Consider the following 24834-nt stretch of genomic DNA (forward strand, 5'->3'; position numbering starts at 1 on the left):
CAGGCTAAATGCTCCAAATCGCCACCCTGCAGGAGAAAACAATCCCAAAAATAACTATCCACCTTACTGTTAACTGGTATAATGCATATTCCCAGGGGGAACAGATGGCAGGTGCGCAACCTCATTGAGCTGACCGGCCTGACCCCCCCCAAAAGTTGTTAGCTGAGGGGTGGGGCTTCCGTATCCTTTAACAGTTCAAAGGATCAGGAACATGCTTCTGGGCACATTGTGTTTCTTCTGAGGCAAATCTACTATCTGCTTGGGTCAGATGATCAAGCGCTGCCTGTTTCCACAGAGTCACAGCCCCCGAGACACACAGGCTGCGTCCCTGATGAACTCGACAACACATTTCTTTTGTCATCAGCAGCATAGTCTTTCTTATGCATGATTGGGAATTTCCAATTGAAAGACCACCAGTCACCTTGCAAATCTGACAGTTAAAGCGAGCAACACAATAAAGTACCCTTTGAAAATGTGTTCATACCCATAAAGTCTAATAAGCTTGATATGCTAAAAAGTAAAGTTTGCTTTGAAGTCCTTGGTTGAATGTTCTAAAACCATACATAACATGCTGGAGGTTTGTGACAAATCTCCAAACCCAAGTGAGTTCATGACAACTTATTTTATTGTGCGTCTTAAACCGCTGAAAATAAAGTGGGTAAATAAGATATTTTGCCTCCTATAGTTTTCCATTCAGGGTGTGGAAAATAAAATAAAAAATGTACACTGATATTATTTTGGCCCAATATGCTGCTATAAGGATTTACATGTGGTCAAAATGATTTACTATGCAATTTTTGTATTTTGCAAGTAAACTCTATAGGACAGTATTACTGTAGGTCTTGAAACCCAGAAATGTAATATTTATTCCAAGTAAAGAGTGGAAGAAGGTGGTGTGCCCTAATTGCTGAGTGGATTAAAATCCTGGCTTCGCTGTTCAATGCAAGTGTGTGATACTGGGCAAATAATGTAATACCACCCAGACTTCAACTGCAAAAATTGGAATGCTTATAACCTTACAATAGGAACGTTTTAATAAGTGCAGGGACAAATTGGTGTACCCTGGTGCTCCTCTGCTAGTGGCTCAAATACTGCTAGAATTGCATTATTGCTGCACTGGCCCTCCACCAGAATTGTAACACTTGATTTGACAAATAAGCTACCTTCCGGTACAATATGTTAAACTTCAAATAACATTCATCAGTGCAATATATGAAGTAAGGTAAACATTGAGAGTGCCATCCCAGGTTGTCAACCCAGGTTTCCGAAGTCAGTTAAACAGGCTACTACCCCGCACTCTGTATTGTCTTGTTATGCTATGATAGAGTCTTTCATTGCAAACCATCTGCCATTTTCACACTTTCAGGATCTGCAAGAAGTGGGTTTTCCAGACTTAAAGGAGAGAGTTAACTGATTGTAAAATTAGCTGCACTGGAATAGTCTCATTACAATGAGTAATGAAGTTAGATGCCCCTACACAATAAGTTTGCCACTCCTCCACTGTCTCTGAAGCTAGTGCCTCTCCCAACATTTGAAGGGTTGGCCCCCACCTAAATTGTAGCTTAGGTGCACCCCTCGATGTGCGCACTTGCGTTTTGTTAGGCAGAGGTGAGAGAAGCCTTTCCCCTGCAGTGTTTAAGTTTTACTGTTGTTCAGAAAAACGGACTTGAACAAACTCAGTAAAACTTAAAAGCTGCTACTTTCAAGAAAGACTACCATTGCCTCGCTTCAGTGCCTTAAGTGGGCCGGCTCCCCCCCCAAAAAGTGGGGCTGAGCCGGGCCCCCCCCCCCCCCCAGTCCCACCTTAACATTGGCAGGATGCATTATCCCATCGCGGTCGCAGCCGTGACGGGAGATGCGCATGCCATGAAGTCAGGCGAGCTGACAGAAGTGTCAGCCAGCCACAGCGAAGCGGAGGCTGGCTGCCACTTCCGTCAGTCATAGTAACTGCCTCTGGTGGTGACCCCTCGCGTGAGCCCTCGTTATATATCTGTGTGGGTACCTTACTATGGTTTGTGTACTTTGCAAGCCATCTTATCTAAACATAGAAATAGGTTACATATTTCTATGTTTAGAAAAGATGGCTTGCAAAGTACACAAACCATAGTAAGGTAGGCATAAAAATATAACATGTATATATATTTGTGTGCATACCTTACGATTTGCGTACTTTTTAGGCCACACCCCTCCTGCAAGCCACACACCCAAATGAGGCTGCCCCCTCGATTTCTTACCCCAATTAAAGCCCTACCTCTCTTCATATTGCGCTTCAAAATACACTATTTTATAGTTGGTCCCTACACCAGACCATGGGAGCAGGGGGTAGAACAGTGGGTGCAGAGCCTTCAAGTTTGCCCCACCTATTTTCTGAAGTGGGCCCTCCCATCCCCACTTAAGCACCCCCCACATGTGGGTTTTGTTGCACCCAACGAATGCACATTAAAAAAAAAGGAACAGCCCCCCAAAATACACCCTTATCACCTCTCTCTACTAAAATAACAATTACCCCCAAAATATACCTAAATGCCCCCTCCACTCTAAAATAATGATCACCATGTGATTTTAAGACTTACTGTAAAGCTAATTCGCTTCATTACGGGGTCCACCCTCTCCAATGAAATAACAATCGAGCAAATTCATTTGGTAACGAATGGCACCCCTCGCCACTAAAATCATCAAGCATGCGCTAGATTTAAGACTTACTGTAAACCAAATCCGCTTTACAAGTGCCCGTGTTAAACATCTTTCTCATCCTCAAAATATACTGAAATGCACACATCCCCGGTCAGGCCTTCTCCACCAAAACAACAATCAAGTGTGCAAATACTTATTGTAAACTAAATTTGCTTCTCAAGGGAGGAATTCGCGTGCTCGTAAACTCGCTGCTAAGAAACTCACAGCTCGCCTTCATTCAAGCTCCTGCAAAGATGAGAAGTGGCAACGTGCGGCTAGTGACTTATCAGCCACGTCGGAACGTGCCAAAGTCACGTGAAGAAGAGTAGGCGGGGCATTTGTATGCTCCGTTTCTCGGATGGGAACTATACACTATGTTGGCAGTGCTCTTGGCAGGTCAGTTTAGTAAAATGCATTAGTATCCTGGTCTATGGGATGAAAAGTGCTTTCATAATCCACACTTGAAAAATGTGCCCGATACCTTGTTAAGTTCTCATATGATTTCATTGATGCTCTGTAGTGCTCCTCATAAACTCGCAGGATTTTGAAACCCTTCTTCCTTTCATATTACGCTCGTTGTTGATTTAGAGTTAATCTTCGTTACAGTGCCGGCGCCAGGTCTGCCAGCGCCCTGTGCGAGATGTCTCAGTTCCCCCCGGGAAAAAAATGTTCTACCTGTCCCTCGCTGGACGCTGTCCTTAAACACACAATACAAGAACAGCAGGGGCACATTTGCTGTGTTTGTGTCAGTTACTGCTTCACTAAATTACACGACCAAACGCAGTAACTGAGCCCCTTGCTGTTCTTGTATTGCGTCAGGGGTGGGTGATTCTTAATTAGGCACTGGCACCTCACCAATTTAAACAATAGCAAATAAAGGGCACTTTGCCTCCAATTAACTGTCATGCAAACTTAAGTATTGGTCCATACTTAAAGTTTGCTTGAGGGTTTGCTGGAGGCAAAGCGCCCTTTATGTGCATCGCCACTGCCCTTGGGTGCCCTTGTGTGGCCGCACCCTCTGAGCGCACCTTGAGCCGGAGCTGCACCTAGTCTGCCAGTGACGACGAGAGTGCAAAGCAAATGGAGGAGGCACCCCGATAACCCGGGCAGTGTCCTCCTTCTGGCCTCCCCCTCCTAGGATGAAGGGGGCAGGCTCAGGACACAAAGCAGCATCTCCAGCTGCTGCAGAGGACGCCCGTTACCCACCAAGGAGGTTTTCGTTTGCAGAAGGATGCCCGCCCGCCTACAAGGAAGAGGAGGATTTCGTTTGGGTCTGCAGCTGCTGAAGGAGTGGGGTTGCTGCCGCTCGTGTTCGTGTTGGACCAGCATGGAGGTTCCCGTGTTCCGGCAAGAGGGTTTTCTGTTTCCCGTTGGTCTCGCGGAAATAATTGAGAGGTAATGGTCGTACCCTTTAGGGCTTTTTGAGGGAGACCCCCTTTTGCAGTTATGTGGGGTACAGCCGTGCGTGCGTTTACAAGTTGCGTGCCTGGGATTTTGATAGTGGTGCCGTACGGGAGTTGGCTAGAGACACAGGAGATGCGATCACAGAACTGAAGGAGGAATAGCATGGGGGGAGTGTGACAAGGAGCTCCAACTGGCGGGCATCATAGGCGGGAAGTGTGTGTAATCACCCGTGTAATTTAGAACGGGAATGTATTGTTTGCCGAAGGTCACCGCCGGAACTTGCCGCGGGGGAAGGTGTGGAGTTGATGGCATTTAGGTGGTACATGGGCCGACGCTTACCTCATGGCAGGGTCTTGGGGGGCTGGGGGGGGAGGTTTGCAAGGCGGGTGGCCTCATCCGGTAGAGGCGCCACAGTAGCAGTGGGGTTTTTGTGCTCGAGTTACATAGGCCGGGTTGCGCCTGTTACTGAGGTTTGTAACGGTCAGAAGCAAGGAACGTGCTTGGGCATATTTGTATGGCGTACAGCGGTACATGCGCACACATTGATTAATTTCCGAGTGACAAACAAAGGTGGGCTGCATTAGGTACCAAGTGCAGCAGGGGTGTTGTGTATTCTTATAACGATTAAGTACACAACCTCACGTTATATATTAGATTGAAATCTTGAGTTTAATGGAAGGAGCCCCAGGGAGGCCAACCTCTTTCAGCAACATCTTCGTGTATGATTCCATCAACATTCTGGAACCATACACGAAGATACTGTTATGGTTACAGAACCTTGTGTACGTACATTTACTGAAATGCTATCCTTACATCTCCCCTCCTAAATAAATAAAACAAACTAATTTGAAAAACTCAGAAACTACCATCATAACATTTCTGCTATGTTGATACGATATCTTCATGTTACCAGAGGTGTAACATATTAGCTGGATCCGAATACTCAGTTTTCAAATTCTCAATAATTCTCCACAATCTTATCCTGTGTCTTGGTATTGTCTGAGCATTGTCATTCCTTCCTTCATCTGGTTTTCCTTGTGTTTTCTCTTCTTGTGTATTACCTTTACACATTATATTTGTTTCACCAACATTATCCTTGGATGTCTTGTCTTGCAATGTTTCTCCATACCAGCCTTGTTCCCTTTCATTTCTCATTATCACCCCTTCCTTTGCCAAAATTACATCATCACATGACCATTTCCTGCCATCCTCTAAAATCACAGATTTCTTTGAACATTCTTTCACTCTTTGAGGAGGACGAAATCTTGATTCTCCTTTCATTACACGTTTTGGTTCTCTCACTCTTACCCAATCACCTGTTTTAATTTCACTTTCTTGAACATGTTTTTGCTTGTCATAGTATCTTTTATACTCTTCTTGTTTTCTTTTTACTTTGTTGACAATGTCTTCCAAATGTATCTCTTTATTTCCTTTTTTTATCATCCAAGCAGGCCTAAGTCTATTTGTAGGTGTCCTTCCTCTCATCAACGTGAATGGAACTTCCTCAGTAACTGAGTGTGGCCTAACTTTGTATGTGTTGAGAGCTTCTTTGAGCGTCTCTTTCCAAGGTAGACCATTTATAATGGCCAATTGAATAATACCTTTTATTAAACGGTTCATCCTCTCCACCAAACCGTTCCCCATTGGATGGTATAATGCCGTGGTGCTGTGTTTAATGGCCCTATCCTTCAGAAACTTTTGAATCTCCACAGACATGAATTGAGCTCCATTATCCGACACCAGCTCATGCGGTTCTCCTTCTCTGTTAAAGATTTCTTCCAAAAATTTCACCACTTTGATAGCTGATACAGAGTCCTCGACAATACCACACTCCACCCACTTGGACATATAATCTACCAACACTATGAGGAACACTTTTTGTGATCCCAATGTCTCATAAGGCCCAGCTATATCAATAGCTAATTTTGTCCATACTGTACTAGGAATATTCACCGGCTGTAATGGGGTTGTCTTTATTAATTTACTCTTGTCACTCACTGCACATGCGGTACAATCTCTGACTAGAGATTCCATTTCACCCCACATGTTAGGCCACCAATAAGCTGTTCTTACTCTTCTCTTCGTCAACATTCTCTCCACATGACCTTCATGGGCAATGTCCATAATCCTCCTTCTCAAGTTTGTCGGAGGTATGATGCGTTCTCCTCGATATACACATACCTTATCACTAGACAGCTCATCTTTAAATTTTTCCCAGTATCTTACATTGTCATCAATGTCTCTCCAACCACTCCCAATGGCCCTTCTCAACATTTCCTGTTCAGGGTCACATTCTCTGGCTCTTATCCATTCCTCCTTTGAGAAACTTGGATGTACTTGAGCTATGATACAATCCATGTTTTGTTCTTCCATCAATGCTTCGTTGTCCTCACCATCACCCGCTACACCCTCACACGGTAGGCGAGAGAAACAATCCGCCACCACATTGTTCTTTCCTGGAGTGTATTTTATAATCACATTGAATTGCATGATGATCAGTGTCCACCTTCTTATGCGTGGAGATGTCATGTGAGGATTTTTTGAGTTCAAAACATGTACGAGTGGTTTGTGATCTGTTATAATGTCCACTGGAATGCCCCAAATGAGACTTCTGAAATGTTCTAATATCCATTTAACACCCAAAGCTTCTTTTTCTATTGTCGAATAATGTCTTTCAGCATCTCTTAATGTCCTTGAGGCAAAGGCAATGGGAACAATTTCACCAGCTTGAACTTGTTCTAGAACTCCTCCCAGTCCTATGTTACTTGCATCCACAGATATTCTTGTCTTGGCACTTGAATCAAACAACTTCAACACCGGTGCTCTATTGATCAATGTTTTGATTTGCTCAAATTCTTTTTTACAATCTTCAGTCCAATTGAATTTCACACTTTTGCACATTAAACTTCTTATTTTCTCAGTTCTGTCCGAATAATGGTCAATAAATTTCGGGTAGTATTCTGTTAAACCCATAAAACTCCTAAATTGGTCCTTATTCTTGGGATCAGAAATTTTTTAAATGGTGTCTACTAATGATTCTTTTGGCATTATACCATCAGCATTTATCCGATGACCCAAGTATGTTACCTCATTTTTCTTGACCTTGCATTTTTCAATTTTTAGTGTCATTCCTTTCTGCTGTAGTACCTGTAGTACACCCAATAACTTTGCATCATGTTCTTCTTGAGACATTCCTGACACCAAGATGTCATCCTGAAAATAATGTACTCCTTGTAAACCTTCAAATAAATGATGCATCAATCTCTGGAACACCGCGGCTACTGAAGCCAACCCAAAAGGCATTCTCTTGTATCGAAAAGCTCCTAATGGTGTTACAAAAGACATTAAATGTCTACTCTCTTCCTCCAGAACTACTTGGTGATATGCTGACGATAGATCTAACGTCGTGAAATACTTTGCTGGCTTCATGGTAGTCAACATTTCCCCAATGTTCGGCAAAGGATGGCGATCTACCCAAATGTGTCATGATCACTGCTTCCAAGGAGCCAGGACCAGCCCAACATCCTTGGAAGCAGGCCCCTAACCCTAATCCTAGGCACCAGCCGGTCCCCACGGGAACCTTTTGGACCTTGTCCTGGCGCCGGTGGCACCAGGCTCATCAGAATCATCGGTCCCGGCACTGGAAGCGCCGGGCTCATAATATGTGTGCAGATGCTTGGGTGGACTTACCTGCAGCAGACCATGCTGCTTACTTACCAGCCTATTAGAAGTCCTCTGTGAACAGGAACTACTTTCTTACCTAGGTGGGGCAAGCTCCTCTCCCTGGATTCAGCACTGGAAAGCTTCTGGAACTGGAACTCTTTTCTTACCTAGGCGGGGCCGTGGAGGAAGACGCCTCATCACTCCAAGGCTATTTAAACCACACCCGATAGACGAAACGTGCTTCGCGTTATTCTGCATCTGCAGCAGAACGCTCACCGAGTCTGTTCCAGCCTTTCTTCTTACGATCCTGAATCTGCAAGAATCATACTCACCATTCCTGCATCCTGAATCTGCAAGAAGCATACTCACCATTCCTGCATCCTGAATCTGCAAGAAGCATACTCACCATTCCCGCATCCAGTCGAGAGCAGCACCTGCAGAGACAAGAAACAGCAGGTTAGCGCAGCCTTAACTCGCAGTGCTACTCACCAGATCCATCGGCTGCGGTCCTTTTCGGCACGCTGCACCTCCGCCTGCAAAGATAAAAACATTGTCACTATTCACCGGCACTCCGTGAATTCTGGATTTCTTCACACTGCATCGCCGCCTGCGGAGATAAAAGCATTGTATCTACTTACGGACATTCCGCGGACTCCGGCGCTGCAAACCAACATCTGAAAGACAAAAGAAGAGACATTAGACAGGTATTTACGTACGCCCATCGCGCTCTTCGAAATAGAACGCCTGCAATACTCCGGCGTCTCTTTGGCACGAACTACGCTGCAAGGGAAAAGACAGTTAGAGTGCTTGCATTTACTCACGCATTTCCAGGCGCTTCACTCCATCTTCCTCAAGAGTCCTGCAAGACAAAAGGGAGAAAAGCATTATACGAAGTCCTGTTCAATGGTAACGTGCCTTGCACCTAAAGACTATAAAGACTAAAAAGGTGTCTGGAAACTCACCGCTCGTGCAGTTAACGACGGTAACGGTCTTCTGAGTCCAAGAGGCCTATGTTTCACCAGTGAAGGAACTGGCAACAGCGCCCTGCGCCCGACGCAGATGGAGAGCCCAGCATTCACCTATCTAAGGTGAGCACGTTGACCTGGGGGTTCTACGGAGAGGGAGAGAGAGGAATAGGGACATTGAACAACCCAGACCATTAACCCCCCATATTCTTTCACCTGCAGAAACCTCACCCTGCGAGTTCGACACACAGTGCGAAGAGGTTCGACCCCAGAAGCCCATTGGGTTCTGCACATCACCTTTCGAGTCACAGACACCTTCCTGCCAAGATCAGCGCCTTTGTGGGAATCAGGTGAGCGTTACAGAACGCGAAGCCCACCGCAAAACTCCTACCCAGGCGCAATGGAAACCTCAGACACTGATCAATTAGCCCAGTTGCTCTGGGAATTAAGAGCAGAAGTACATGCAGCTCGTCAGGAAACAAGCTCTCTAAGAAGAGAACTGATAGTTTCCAAGGAGCGAACAGAGGACCTCGCTAGGCAATTGCTACAAACGCAGGCAGGACAGACACCCCTGCCCACTCCAGGAGGAAGCTATCCTTCTGCATCATCTGTAAATCCAGTGCAAATCAATCTCCCTGGTAATGTGCCCTTGGCTCCGCCCGAACGTTTTTCTAGTGACCCAAAGAAATTTGCAGTGTTCCTCAACCAGTGCCGCTTACATTTCTTATGTCGACCAGCTGCATTCCCAACAGACCAGACCAAAGTGGCTTTCGTGCTTTCTTATCTCAGTGGCAGCGCCGCAGATTGGTCGATCCCTTTAGTCACCCAGGATGATCCAGTTTTACATGATTTCCAGGCCTTCCAGTCCAGCATGGAGAAACTGTTTGCAAGACATGCACAAGGGCAGGCCTTGGACAATGAACTTCTTTCATTACGACAGGGTAATCAAGACCTCTTGACCTATATAGCCTCATTCAACAGACTCATAGTGGAAACTCAATGGCCCGAGGATAAGAGAATTACGCTTTTCTACAGAGGCCTGCGTGGAGAGCTCAAGGATATGTTAGCTCAAGTTGTGAACCCTCCACAAGAATGTTCAGACTATATTGACTTAGTCGTCCAATTGGACCACAGATTACAGAACAGGAAGGCTGATCGTTCTAAATTTGATACCCGAGTGTTTTCTAAACCACAGACTTCTACTAAGGGAGCTGACACTGTGGAACCCATGCAAATAGGGGGGATGAAAGGTCCTTTAACCCAAAAGGAGCGGGAAAGAAGAAGACAGCTGCAATTATGCCTCTATTGCGGGAACTCGGGGCACTTTCTTCGAGACTGTCCAGTGAAACCAGCTAAGAAGGCTGTAGGAGCCGCAGATTCCAGTACCTCAAGTTCTGAGCAGGGAAACGACCTAGCCCAGCAAGTATAGAGGTCCTCTTGCCGAGCGTTAAGATCTGTCCCGTGACCTCGCACTTCGTGGTGCCCATGGTCCTCATTAGTCCTGCACGTCCGGATCGTTTGCATGCAATTGAAGCTTACATCGACAGCGGAGCAATCGGCAATTATGTGGACCGTGAAATGGCATCAAGGATGAATCTACCCCTTGTTCCTAAGGCAGTAAAAGACGTCATTACTACAGTGGATGGCACGGAGATAGCCTCCGGACCAGTAACGCACGCCACCCAAGAAGTGACGCTAGTGAGCCAAGATGGACACCGGGAGAAAATCGTGTTCGATGTGATCAAGGCCCCTCAGTTCCAGATCATTCTGGGAATCCCTTAGTTAGAGAAGCACAATCCTCAGATCAACTGGCGAGCAAAGACGGTTCAGTTTCCAGGATGTTTTACCACTTGTTATCCTCGGCCTGAAGTTTCAGTGGCAGCAATCTCTTCTGAGGTTCCCACATTACCTCCCGACTACCTAGAATTCCAAGATGTCTTTCAGAAGGATCAAGCTAACACCCTGCCTCCTCATAGGTCTTACGACTGTCAAATAGACCTGATACCCGGAACAACTCCTCCTTGCAGTAGGATTTATGCCTTCACCGAGCCAGAGAATCTTCACCTCAGGCAATATCTGGACCAATACCTAGCTAAAGGGTTTATCCGTCCTTCTAAATCTCCAGCTTCCTCGGCTTTGTTCTTCGTTCCGAAAAAGGAAGGAGACCTTAGAACTTGTATAGATTACCGCGCCCTGAATCAAATCACCGTTAAAAACAGATACCCGTTACCTTTGATCCCTGAACTCCTGGACCAAGTCAAAGAAGCATGTATATATACAAAGTTGGATCTCAGAGGAGCCTACCACTTGCTACTCACTTCGTTGCCCCATCCAAGGGAAGAGGGCAGGAGCCCTTTCCCCATCGTCGGATACCGCAACAGCTGGTAAGCTGCAACGAAGGCCTGCCTGGCCTTGTCCTACTTCCTGCCTGACCCCCGCATGCCGGGCGCATCGCGGCGCCACAACGAGGCTAAGCCTCGCTTATCCACGCCACTACATCCGCCGGCAGGCGGATCTGCCGGCGGCCCTTACGAAGGCCATACAAAGGCCTGTTGAGAGCCTGACTGGCCTCACTTCGTTGCCCCATCCAAGGGAAGAGGGCAGGAGCCCTTTCCCCATCGTCGGATACCGCAACAGCTGGTAAGCTGCAACGAAGGCCTGCCTGGCCTTGTCCTACTTCCTGCCTGACCCCCGCATGCCGGGCGCATCGCGGCGCCACAACGAGGCTAAGCCTCGCTTATCCACGCCACTACATCCGCCGGCAGGCGGATCTGCCGGCGGCCCTTACGAAGGCCATACAAAGGCCTGTTGAGAGCCTGTTCGGAGCCACAGGAGCCAGGGGCCAGGAACTCTGCCCTTACCGCTCCAGCCGCAGCAGCACACCACGGAGGAGGGGCATGAGCACTAGCCTCCCGAGCCGAGGAGCATCTCCAGCTACACACGATTCGGCCGTGCGTCAGATCACCCTGCCTCACCGATTTCCCTCAAGAGCGAGGGTTGCCATCTTATCTCAGTCAGGTATGGCTATCGTGCACATCCATTGATCTCCAGTTGCTCGTCGATTGCTAAAGCGCAACGCTTCTTGGAATCGACTGACTCCGTCAGACTCTTCCGCCTGGCCCAGCAATGGCGGGCGCATCGCGGCACCAGAGCGAGGCTCCGGCCGCACGAATCAGCTGCTGACCTCCCCATTCATAATTATCCCCTCCGCCGGCAGGCGGGAACGCCGGCCTCTCAACAAAGGCCCGCACTAAGGCCCCTGTTTGCCCCCTGTTCGCCTCCGGAGCCTTGGAGCCAGGGTCTACTTGGACCTCTAATCCATTGTGAGTAGAGGGGTTACCCTCAGTCTACACTATTGTGCTTTCTGGTATGTCTTCTGCTACTCCGCAATCACAAACATTTAAATTTGGTATTTCTTCACCCTCGATAACTGTTTGCTATATACACTTATGCCTCCAACTCTGTTGCCTCTTTGCGTTACTGCCACCTCTCAATAGTACAGTCACTTTCTGCCCCTAATGTGGTATGTCTCATGACGGCAATTGTGTTGTGCCTTATGGTCGTTAACTGACCACTGCAATTGTGTTGTGCCTTATGGTCGCTAACTGACCACTGCAATTGTGTTGTGCCTTATGGTCGCTAACTGACCACTGCAATTGTGTTGTGCCTTATGGTCGCTAACTGACCACTGCAATTGTGTTGTGCCTTATGGTCGCTAACTGACCACTGCAATTGTGTTGTGCCTTATGGTCGCTAACTGACCACTGCAATTGTGTTGTGCCTTATGGTCGCTAACTGACCACTGCAATTGTGTTGTGCCCCTGGTCACTAACAGACTAGTGCTACTGTGTAAATGTCATATGGTCGCCCTCGCATTCCTTACCAGACTACGCGCGCTTAGACTCTACCAGGTCAACATGCCCCCCACCAACAGTCTAACTACTGCAAACTCACCACTGTACTCTTTCAGTACCCTACTGACCAGACTGCTGCCTACCCTTCTCATCCTTATACTGCACCCTGGCTGCACTGCACTATACCATACCACCACCTCTATCTACCACTCTTACTTGCATCATACCTTAACTATGCCATCCCACGCTCACCACACCAACCCTTATCTTAATAACCCAGCCCTCTGGATCCAGCACTTCGCCACCAGACCTTTACCTAACCTACCCTGCTCTATCTCCTTGAGAAATGCTAGACTTGGCTCGCGTCTCACCCACGCTTCCCATCATTTAGCTCACCGCATCAAACTGCCTCTCCCTCTGTCACCACCTACACTTTCACCTAATCTACCACCATCTTCCAACTCCCCTAACTTAAACAACATCAAAGGCGCGCTAATCAACGCCAGATCACTCCCGGCTCACGCCCTAGAAGTAGCTGACTTGATCCTCAACCTTGACCTCGACTTTATAGCAATCACTGAAACCTGGCTCCACCCAGCTTCAGGTCCTCTTCTCTCCCTCGCTATCCCTCCTGACTATAACATTATCAGACATGACCGTAATTCCATCCAATCTAAAGGAGGTGGCATCGCTATCATCCACAAAAACGCTCTGAACTTCCACCTCTCAGCCACACATCACTCCTCCACTCTGGAAGCACTGACAGCTAAACTAGCTCTCACACCCAACCATTCTATCACCTTTCATCTACTCTACCGGCCACCCGGCCCACTATCTACCTTCGCGGAGGACCTCTCCAACATCTTCACACACAACACCAAAGCTACCTCCCAGGTCATGATACTGGGGGATTTCAATTTAGGCCTCCACGACCCCAAGGACACCGCTGCTTCGTCTATTGACAACATCCTCACTAACGCTGGATTCACTCAGTTCCTAAACCAACCTACCCACAACAAGGGCAGAACCCTTGACTGGCTAGCCGCCCTCAACTGTCCCATCAACATCACCTCCAACCAACAGTGCGCCTGGACAGACCACAACTTAATTACATTCAATATTGAGTCCAAACCTATCAGCCTCCCTCACAACATTGCCCCGGCTATGGCCACCCGTAACAAACGCAACATTACCTGCGATAGACTCCTCCCCCTCCTCCTTCCAGCTCTTAATGTTCGGGATCCATCATGCTCTGACCCTACGGCCCTGGTCGACACTTTCAACCGGGCCATGCTTACAGCCTTAGACACCATTGCACCCTCGAAACTGAGAAAACCTAAACCTCGAGCCCACCTAAACTCCTGGTTTACACCCCATCTCAGAGCACTACGCAAAGAAAAACGAATTGCAGAATCCCACTGGAGAAGCAATCACTCTCTAGCTAACAAATCACGCGTACTCCTGGCCACCCTTAACTACAAGGAAGCTATATTCCAGGCAAAAAAAGACACATATAACAAACGCATCGAGCAAGCCAAATCTAACACCAAAGAATTGTTTAAAATCCTAAAAGAACTTGAAACTCCTGTTACCCCTCCTGACACATGTACTAAAGATAGCACCTGGTGCTCCAAAATCCAAGAAGCTCTCCTAGGTAAGATTGCCACTCTCCAAATTAAAATCAACAACAAACAATCTAGCCTTCAATCCAACCCTCTACAGATCCCTATACCTACCATAAACCCCTCTATCACAGACTCTCTGACTCCTTTTAGCTTCTCTCCACTCTCCACTCTCGAAGTGGAAAAGATTATCACTAGCCTTAAACCGTCCAATTGTCAGGGTGACCTTTGTCCTGCACCTATTATTAAGGAAGCTGCTCACGACCTAGCACCTTTCATCACTACGCTCATCAACTCCTCCTTTAGCTCTGGGATTGTACCGGACAATCTTAAGGATGCATGGGTCATCCCGCTTCTGAAAAAACCTACCCTCGATCCCAGTATACCCACAAACTACAGACCAATTACCACTGTACCTTTTTTACTAAAAATCCTTGACCGCGCGGCCTACCTACAAATTCAGGAATACCTTGAATCAAATAAACTTCTGGGACTCAGGCAATCAGGCTTCCGGCCTCGCCATGGCACTGAGACCGCCCTTATTGACTTAAAAACGCAGATCGAAGATCTCAAAGACAAAGGCAAACTGGCGTTATTACTTCTCCTGGACCTCTCTGCTGCTTTTGATCTTGTCAATCACAAAATTCTCTGCCATCACCTCAAATCAGCCGCACACTTCTCAGAAAATGCCGCCACTTGGATCAGATCCTTCCTGGATAATAGATCTATGCGTGTGTTCTCCCCACTTGCGGCCGCACCACCCGCTCCGGTCTCTTGTGGTGTGCCTCAAGGGTCCTGTGTCTCGCCCACGTTATATAACGTGTTTACCAAACCCCTTTTTGATATTTTGGACCACTTGGGCGTCACGTATACCAATTACGCTGACGACACACAGATACTAATCCCCATCACTGGAGACTACACAACTGACTCCCTTGCCATCAACGCCATCTACCAGGTCATCCAAGCGTGGATGGCCCAGCACGGCCTCTGCCTAAATGATGAAAAGACAGAGCTCCTCATTCTTGGTTCACCACAAAAACTCACTAAACTTGACCCTGCCTTCAAGTCTTTCACCATTGATGGGAACACCATCCCGATTGCTAAGGACACGAAAACCCTAGGGATCTACATCGACTCAACCCTATCCTTGACTAGACAATCCAACGCAGTCTCATCTGCAGCAGCGCATACTTGCAAGCTCATCACCGCCTGTCGCCCGTTCCTAACCACTGCCAACTGCGTAACCTTGGCCAGGACCCTTGTACTATCCAAGGTTGACTACTGTAATGCCCTCTATCTAGGTACTAATCTCCGCAACTTAAACAAGCTACAAATTGTCCAAAACAATGCGATCAGAGCGGCCCTTAACATTCCTAGGCGCCAGCATATATCTGACACCAGGCGCAACCTGCACTGGCTCTCTATCCCACAGCGCATCTCCTTGAAGTCCTTGGCTCTCACACACAAATGCCTCCACAACCAAGCCCCTCGCTACCTGGCAAACAGATTCTCTTTCCACAATTCCACCAGACCTCGCAGAGCGGCCCAAGCCAACTGCCTTGACATCCCGCGTTTTAATCTCCAAAGATCTGGTGGAACCAGCTTCCCCATCCTGGCAGCCAAACTCTGGAACTCACTCCCCAATGACCTTAGAGCAGAACCTTCCTTCCTGAAATTCAAATACCTTACCAAAGCATGGCTATCCGCCCAAGACTGCTAACACCAGCTTACTGCCCTACTTGCACTTTGACCTACTCTGCATCCTTTATTAACTATCCTGTAAATCACTGCCTTATCGATATTCATTTGAATGTATATTTTGTAAATTTTGTAAATCTTCCTGTAATAATCTTGTAATACTCTGTCACATTGCCTTGTCATGCTTTCATCTTGTTGTAACTAAGTTAAGCGCCCGGTTGCCCCTGGGCCTGGTGCGCTATAGAAATAAATAAAATACAAATACAAATACGAATAAAAGAAGGCGATGAGTGGAAGACGGCCTTTCGCACCAAGTATGGGCTATTCGAATATCAAGTGATGCCCTTTGGACTTTGTAACGCTCCTGCCGCTTTCCAGTATTTTATGAACGATGTCCTTAGAGAACTCATAGATGTGTGTGTTGTTGTCTACATTGATGACATCCTTGTCTATTCATCATCTGAAGAGGAACATCAGAGACACGTTAAAAAGGTTCTCGAGAGACTGCGTCAACATAACCTTTTTGCCAAGCTTGAAAAATGCGTTTTCAACGTAACTGAAGTTGAGTTCCTGGGATTCATATTGTCACCTAATGGGGTTCATATGGATTCAAAGAAGGTCGACGCAATCATCAAGTGGCCATCACCAACCTCGGTAAAAGGAGTTCAAAGCATGTTAGGCTTCGCTAACTTTTACCGCAGATTCATTCCTGAATTCTCTCGGATAGTCCAGCCCTTCACCGCTCTGTTAAAGAAGAACAAACGTTTTGAATGGTCTACTGAAGCAGAACAAGCTTTTCAGGACTTAAAAGCTAAATTCATTTCTGCACCTGTTCTAAAACATCCTCGCCCAGAACTCCCCTACATCGTGGAAACGGATTCTTCTAGTCTTGCTATGGGGGCAGTGTTATCACAAAGAGATCCGGTCACACACCAATTACATCCAGTAGCCTTTTGGTCCCGCAAATTCTCGGCTTCCGAGATCAACTATTCAATTACAGACAAGGATCTTTTAGCTATCAGATCGGCCTTTAAAGCCTGGCGGCATTATCTTTTGGGAGCCAGACACACAGTCACCGTAATGACTGACCACCGCAATCTACAATATCTGAAGACCGCCAAAGCTCAGTCTTCCAGACAGCTTCGCTGGGCTCTGTTTCTGGCTGAGTTTGACTTTCTAATTACTTATAAACCCGGCAGTAAAAACGGAAAAGCAGATGCCCTCTCTCGGATGGGAGTAGATGTACATTTGACCAATCCGGAACCAATACCCATAATCCCAGAACAAAGGATTTTGGGGTTGGTCAGCGCTCAATCCTTTGAAGACATCAAGACTACAGTCAAGTCACTCCTAACTCCGGCCGAGTTGCAGGACTGGCAATTTAAGGGAAAAGAATTCTCAGTGGATCAAGACCTACCATATTTCCAAAGGCGATTGTACTTGCCCTGTGAGAAAATACAAAAACAAGTAATCTCCGGTTATCACGACTCTCTAATGGAGGGTCACCCTGGCATTACCAAAACCATGGAAAAGATCAAGAGACATTTCTGGTGGCCATCATGGAAGAAGGATATTAGAGACTTTGTAATCTCCTGCGGTGTGTGTGCCCAGAATAAAAGTCAGAGGGAGAAACCAGCCGGCCTTTTACACCCTCTGGATATTCCTCCCTGTCCATGGCATACCCTGTCCATGGATTTCATCACGGACTTACCTCCATGCTCAGGGTATAATACCATTTTAGTAGTCGTGGATCTATTCTCCAAGATGGCTCACTTCATTCCCCTGAAGGGCCTACCTTCGGCTTCGGTATTGGCCCGAGAATTCTTAGAAAACATCGTTCGGTTACACGGTTTTCCCTCGGTTTTAATCTCCGATAGGGGAAGTCAATTCATCTCCCACTTTTGGCGAAGTTGCTGTCGTCTAGCCCAAATTGATGTAAGACTTTCAACCAGTCACCATCCCCAAACTGACGGACAAACCGAGAGGACAAATCATATCTGCGTTGCATGCTCCAACAAACTGAAAACCCTTAGAAGGATATTCTTTGGATCGTTGAATATGCTTACAACAATTCGACTCATTCTGGAACCGGGAAGACTCCCTTCTTCCTATTATACGGACATCATCCTAGAACCTCTAATCTGGATCCTCCCCAAGAATTCGAAACACCTGCTGTGGATTATTTGCACTCTGAGATTACCCGTGCTTTTAAAGAAGCCACTGCCCATCTGCAAAGAGCCAAAGCTCAAGTCAAAAAGGGAGCAGATCGACACCGTAAAGAGGCCCCTCACTACGCAGTAGGAGATCAGGTCTGGTTATCCACTAAGCACCTGCCTCTAAAAGGACCCTGCACCTTCAACCCGAGATACCTTGGACCTTACCCCATCTCTACCATAGTTAATCCGGTGGCGGTCAAATTGGAATTACCTGCGCATATGAAAATACATCCAGTATTCCATGTCTCCTTATTAAAACCAGTACAACCAGAAACCCGATTGACTGAACTCCCAGAACCTGTTTTGGTAGATGGAGAACTCGAATTTGAAGTAAAGAACATTCTAGACTCCAAGATCTCCAAATCTAAGTTATATTATCTGGTTGATTGGAAAGGATACGGCCCCTAGGAAAGGTCTTGGGAACCCTCAGAATATGTCCACGCACCTCGTCTGGTCAAGAGATTCCATCTGAATCATCCCGACAAGCCAAAACCCCCGGAGAAGACACGCTTAGGAGGGGCCTTGAGGGGGGGTACTGTCATGATCACTGCTTCCAAGGAGCCAGGACCAGCCCAACGTCCTTGGAAGCAGGCCCCTAACCCTAATCCTAGGCACCAGCCGGTCCCCACGGGAACCTTTTGGACCTTGTCCTGGCGCCGGTGGCACCAGGCTCATCAGAATCATCGGTCCCAGCACTGGAAGCGCCGGGCTCATAATATGTGTGCAGATGCTTGGGTGGACTTACCTGCAGCAGACCATGCTGCTTACTTACCAGCCTATTAGAAGTGCTCTGTGAACAGGAACTACTTTCTTACCTGGGTGGGGCAAGCTCCACTCCCTGTATTCAGCACTGGAAAGCTTCTGGAACTGGAACTCTTTTCTTACCTAGGCGGGGCCGTGGAGGAAGACGCCTCATCACTCCAAGGCTATTTAAACCACACCCGATAGACGAAACGTGCTTCGCGTTATTCTGCATCTGCAGCAGAACGCTCACCGAGTCTGTTCCAGCCTTTCTTCTTACGATCCTGAATCTGCAAGAATCATACTCGCCATTCCTGCATCCTGAATCTGCAAGAAGCATACTCACCATTCCTGCATCCTGAATCTGCAAGAAGCATACTCACCATTCCCGCATCCAGTCGAGAGCAGCACCTGCAGAGACAAGAAACAGCAGGTTAGCGCAGCCTTAACTCGCAGTGCTACTCACCAGATCCATCGGCTGTGGTCATTTTCGGCACGCTGCACCTCCGCCTGCAAAGATAAAAACATTGTCACTACTCACCGGCACTCCGTGAATTCTGGATTTCTTCACACTGCATCGCCGCCTGCGGAGATAAAAGCATTGTATCTACTTACAGACATTCCGCGGACTCCGGCGCTGCAAACCAACTTCTGAAAGACAAAAGAAGAGACATTAGACAGGTATTTACTTACGCCCATTGCGCTCTTCGAAATAGAACGCCTGCAATACTCCGGCGTCTCTTCGGCACGAACTACGCTGCAAGGGAAAAGACAGTTAGAGCGCTTGCATTTACTCACGCATTTCCAGGCGCTTCACTCCATCTTCCTCAAGAGTCCTGCAAGACAAAAGGGAGAAAAGCATTATACGAAGTCCTGTTCAATGTTAACGTGCCTTGCACCTAAAGACTATAAAGACTAAAAAGGTGGCTGGAAACTCACCGCTCGTGCAGTTAACGACGGTAACGGTCTTCTGAGTCCAAGAGGCCTATTTTTCACCAGTGAAGGAACTGGCAACAGCGCCCTGCGCCCGACGCAGATGGAGAGCCCAGCATTCACCTATCTAAGGTGAGCACGTTGACCTGGGGGTTCTACGGAGAGGGAGAGAGAGGAATAGGGACATTGAACAACCCAGACCATTAACCCCCCATATTCTTTCACCTGCAGAAACCTCACCCTACGAGTTCGACACACAGTGCGAAGAGGTTCGACCCCAGAAGCCCATCGGGTTCTGCACATCACCTTTCAAGTCACAGACACCTTCCTGCCAAGATCAGCGCCTCCGTGGGAATCAGGTGAGCGTTACAAAATGTTAGCATTTAAGTCTCTTAGATCCACGCACATTCTGATGGATCCATCCTGTTTTTTTTACAATTACAATTGGGGATAACCACTCTGAGCTTTCAATAGGTTCGATGACGTCCTGCATGCATAACCTTTCTAATTCAGCCTTCAATGCTTCTCTGGTACCAATGGGTATATTCCTCACTCTGTGTACCACTGGCTTTGCACCTCTTTTGAGTATGATACGATGTTCAAATCCTTTGAGTAAACCTATTTCTTCATTAAATATTTTGGGAAAAGCTTTTGCCAAATTCTCTGCAGTATCACAACTGTTCTCCGTAATGCATAAAATGGGCACCTTTTCACCAGGATGAATTCTGATTTTCAAAGCTGCTTGCTCCCACCATATTGAAAACCCATTCTCAGCCACATACAATCTGCAGCATGTCTTTCTCCCTTCAAATTTCAGATGTACCCAAACAAACCCTATATTGTTGATGGGTGTTTTTCCATACCCAGTTGCCTTGATTTTTGTCATCTGTAGTTCTTCCATTTTTCTTTTTAACACATTGACATATGTCTCCACATCAACCATCGTATAAGGAGAGCCAGTGTCCACCATCACTTGTAGCGTTTTGTCATTTATCTCCATGGCAACCCACGGTCCCACACCTTTTCCACTTGGCGTGACAGCTAGTATTTGAACCTCGTCTTCAAACTGATCCTTGATTGCCAAGAGATTGCTTGGACCACCCATATCTTCCAATGCCTTTATACTTGTCATCGCTGCACCTCTGCCTCTATTGAATCGTCCAGTATTTCTTCCAAACCGGCTGTTAAATCTTCCTCTTCCTCTACTGTTGTGACACATTTTTCCAAAATGTCCTAAAAGACCCCATCTGTAACACTCTGCTGACACAGCTGGACAATCTCTTTCTGCATTGACATATATACCATCCACAATTCAAACATCTGTTATTTTGTCTGAACATGCCTGCTCTTCCTTGTCTGGCTCCACTATTCATGTCTGACCTGACCAATCTCTTGACCATAGCAATCAATTCATCTTCTTGACTGTTATGCTGCCCCTCCTCCATATCTTGAACTGATTTGACTTCCACATTCTCATTTTATTTTGGACTTCCTTCATACATTTTTCACCCAATTCAATTGACCTGGCTATCTCAATAGTCTTTTCCAATGTGGGGTTCTTCGCCTGCCACAAACGTTGTTGAATCCGAGGATCTGCCACATGCAACACCATCTGATCCCTTAAGTATTCATCTGCTACTCCAGTGAAAGCACAAGTGGCCATCAATCCCCTTAATGCAGCTAAATATGAGTCTATATTTTCTTCTTTACCTTGTGTTCTCGTGAAAAATCTATATCTTTCCAAAACTATGTTAGTTTTATTCCCAAAATGTTTATTAAGTTTGGCAATCGCTGTCTCATATTTTCTAGCTCCACTCGAAGATTCCTCCCAGCTCACTTCATCATGTTCCAATTCAGGTAATGTCCTGAAAATCCTTAGTGCCTCAGCACCTACGCAACTTAGAAGTGTAGCCTCTTTCTGATCATCACTGTACCTTGAACCTCCTATTGCCCTCAGATATACTTGAAAATGATCTTGCCATTGTTCCCAGGGGCATGTTGGATTCCCAGGCAATGGCAAAAACTTTACTGGGGCAGCTATGGTCTGCATGATGCTCTAAAATTCAATGAAATATTGTTTTTGTTCTTGTATCAGGCTTCACTTCATATGCTTCTCTCTCTACTAGTATTTTTCCTCCATAAATACTGTTCGTAAATTGTGCACGTGCAAACTCCAAAAAAAACAATAAAAAAATATATATATTTTTTTTTTATATCGGCACCTCCATATCACTCTCTCCCTTCGTTTGAACTTCCGTGTCAATTTGTACCTCTATGACACTAAGAGTGAACAAATGTTATATGCAGTTTCACTTCTCGTATTATTCACCATTAGTTTTGTCCCAAAATGGCGGCACGTACAGCACGCACTAAGGTCCTTTCCTCTAGTGCATTTGACGGTTCGCCCGCTCGCGCATGTCTTTCATATGCTGCCGCTCCCTGTGAGTCTATTTCTTTAAGGACTTTTCTTCTCCCTTAATCGCGCCGCTCACCTGTTTCATGAAAGCGCATTTTCCATTCCTTCAATCACAACGATCGCCGCTCCTCGTAACCAGCGGCAGCAATCTTCAGAGCATTTATTAACTGCTCACATTGTCCCAGGGCTCTCTCCATGCAGTAACTCCTCGTCGCCAATTGTTGTGTATTCTTATAACGATTAAGTACACAACCTCACGTTATATATTAGATTGAAATCTTGAGTTTAATGGAAGGAGCCCCAGGGAGGCCAACCTCTTTCAGCAACATCTTTGTGTATGATTCCATCAACATTCTGGAACCATACACGAAGATGCTGTTATGGCTACAGAACCTTGTGTACGTACATTTACTGAAATGCTATCCTTACAAGGGGTTCACTTCTTTTGTGGGATAGACGCACGGGCTGCCGAGTTGGCAAGGCTGCGTTCAAATGGTGGCCGGGTTGTTGGAAGTGGCAGAGAGGCATTGCCGACGGGGGCAACGTCAGAGGGCTGCTTAAACACAACAATTGGCCATTGCATCGCCGGGGTGGTTTGTGGCCTGGCATCCTGATCTTGCTTGCATGCTGGGGCGTGTGGGTTCCGCTCTCCGTTCATGGTACTGGAAATGTGCGTGAGGGTTGCAACTGAAGGGGTGTCCAGCTAAGAGGGGTCATGCTTCCAGTTAGAATAATGGACTGTCGGAGGAATGGTGGGGGAGGGGCAAGGAGCAAGCCGGTCCTGGGCAGGTTGGGCACGCAGGGAGCACCCTCCCTCCCCTTTGCTTACCTCGCGGGGGAATCATGCGTGCGATTGTAAACAAAATCATGCATCAGATGCGCTGGCACAATGTAATTTTGGGGGCTGTTGAAAATCTGGACAGTTTTTCTGTTGGGCTTCAGCATTGGCGTAGCACCTACCGAGGGGCTAGTAAAAGGAATGGTTGGCAAGCGAGGCCAAAGCGAACAGCAGGTAACAGGGCTTTGACAAACATTTTAGGTTGCACTCGTTGGAGTGGTACTTTTAATTGCTCCGTGGTTTGCCACATGTTCATTTAAAATGTTCTGGTAATATGTTGCAAATCTGGTCAGTTCTTTTGGGCTTCAGCATTGGCGCTCAACACTGAATAATGCAGTTACCAAGCTCTGGGGCAGTTGGTTTGCAAAGGCGGTTAGGCCATACCAAATGTGATCGCGCTTTATTCGCACCCATTCAGGGTGTCATGGTGGTTTCAGGGTTGAACGACTAAAATTGTATATTTTAATGGGCGGAGCAATTAGTATGTCGGGATTGGGGCCACTGGTTCCGGTAAACCAAACTTCGGCGCGCCCCGCGGGGGAGCTGCACGCAGGCAGTAGGAGAGACGGGCGTGATGTTTTTGTAGGTTAAGACATGAGGTAGTAAGGAGAGGAAGGAGGCGGGCGTCGTCCCGCAGGCCAGCTACGTTGTCCACGATGACCACGCGAGTGCGGCACCGAGGTCGCGGTAAGAATCAAGGAAAGGGGGTGTGTGTAAAACCCGGAACGCGCCGGAACAGGCCGGAACGGTACCCTAACCTATAAAATGGCAGCAAAAATCACCTGAAAATGATGCAAACACACATGAAGAACATTTTGAAATGAGAAAGGTGCACCAATATGCTGTCATTAACCCATTACTGCCCAAAATCTACATTTTATCACGAAAAAGTACCCGGATCGGGCCGGAACGCTACCCTAAAATATAAAATGGCAGCGAAACTCACCTGAAAATGATGCAAACACACATGGAGAACATTTTGAAATGAGAAAGGTGCACCAATATGCTGTCATTAACCCATTACTGCCCAAAACCTACATTTTATCACGAAAAAGTACCCGGAACGGGTCGGAACGCTACCCTGATATATAAAACGGCAGTGAAACTCACCTGAAAAGGATGCAAGCACACATGAAGAACATTTTGAAATGAGAAATGTGGACGAATATGCTGTCATTAACCCATTACTGCCCAAAATCTACATTTTATCACGAAAAAGTACCCGCAACGGGCCGGAACGCTACCCTAATATATAAAACGGCAGCGAAACTCACCTGAAAATGATGCAAGCACACATGAAGAACATTTTGAAATGAGAAAGGTGGACGAATATGCTATCATTAACCCATTACTGCCCAAAATCTACATTTTATCACGAAAAAGTACCCGGAACGGGCCGGAACGCTACCCTAAAATATAAAATGGCAGCGAAACTCACCTGAAAATGATGCAAACACACATGAAGAACATTTTGAAATGAGAAAGGTGCACCAATATGCTGTCATTAACCCATTACTGCCCAAAATCTACATTTTATCACGAAAAAGTACCCGGAACGGGCCGGAACGCTACCCTAATATATAAAACGGCAGTGAAACTCACCTGAAAAGGATTCAAGCACACATGAAGAACATTTTGAAATGAGAAAGGTGCACCAATATGCTGTCATTAACCCATTACTGCCCAAAATCTACATTTTATCACGAAAAAGTACCCGCAACGGGCCGGAACGCTACCCTAATATATAAAACGGCAGCGAAACTCACCTGAAAATGATGCAAACACACATGGAGAACATTTTGAAATGA

The 24834-nt window shown here is 46.7% G+C and overlaps 1 protein-coding gene across 1 annotated transcript in view; it reads left to right on the forward strand.

Moving 5' to 3' along the window:
- The first annotated feature begins 2987 nt into the window (after positions 1-2987).
- Positions 2988-24834, forward strand: part of DHX34 (DExH-box helicase 34) — a 1224470-nt gene continuing 1202623 nt past the window's right edge. Inside the window, exon 1 of the mRNA XM_069644554.1 lies at positions 2988-3069. The gene's annotated coding sequence lies outside the window, so the exon portion shown is untranslated. The remainder of the gene's footprint in view (positions 3070-24834) is intronic.

This window comes from Ambystoma mexicanum, chromosome 2p (genome assembly GCF_040938575.1).
Source record: "Ambystoma mexicanum isolate Mex_15411 chromosome 2p, UKY_AmexF1_1, whole genome shotgun sequence".
Classification (NCBI taxonomy): Eukaryota; Metazoa; Chordata; class Amphibia; order Caudata; family Ambystomatidae; genus Ambystoma; species Ambystoma mexicanum.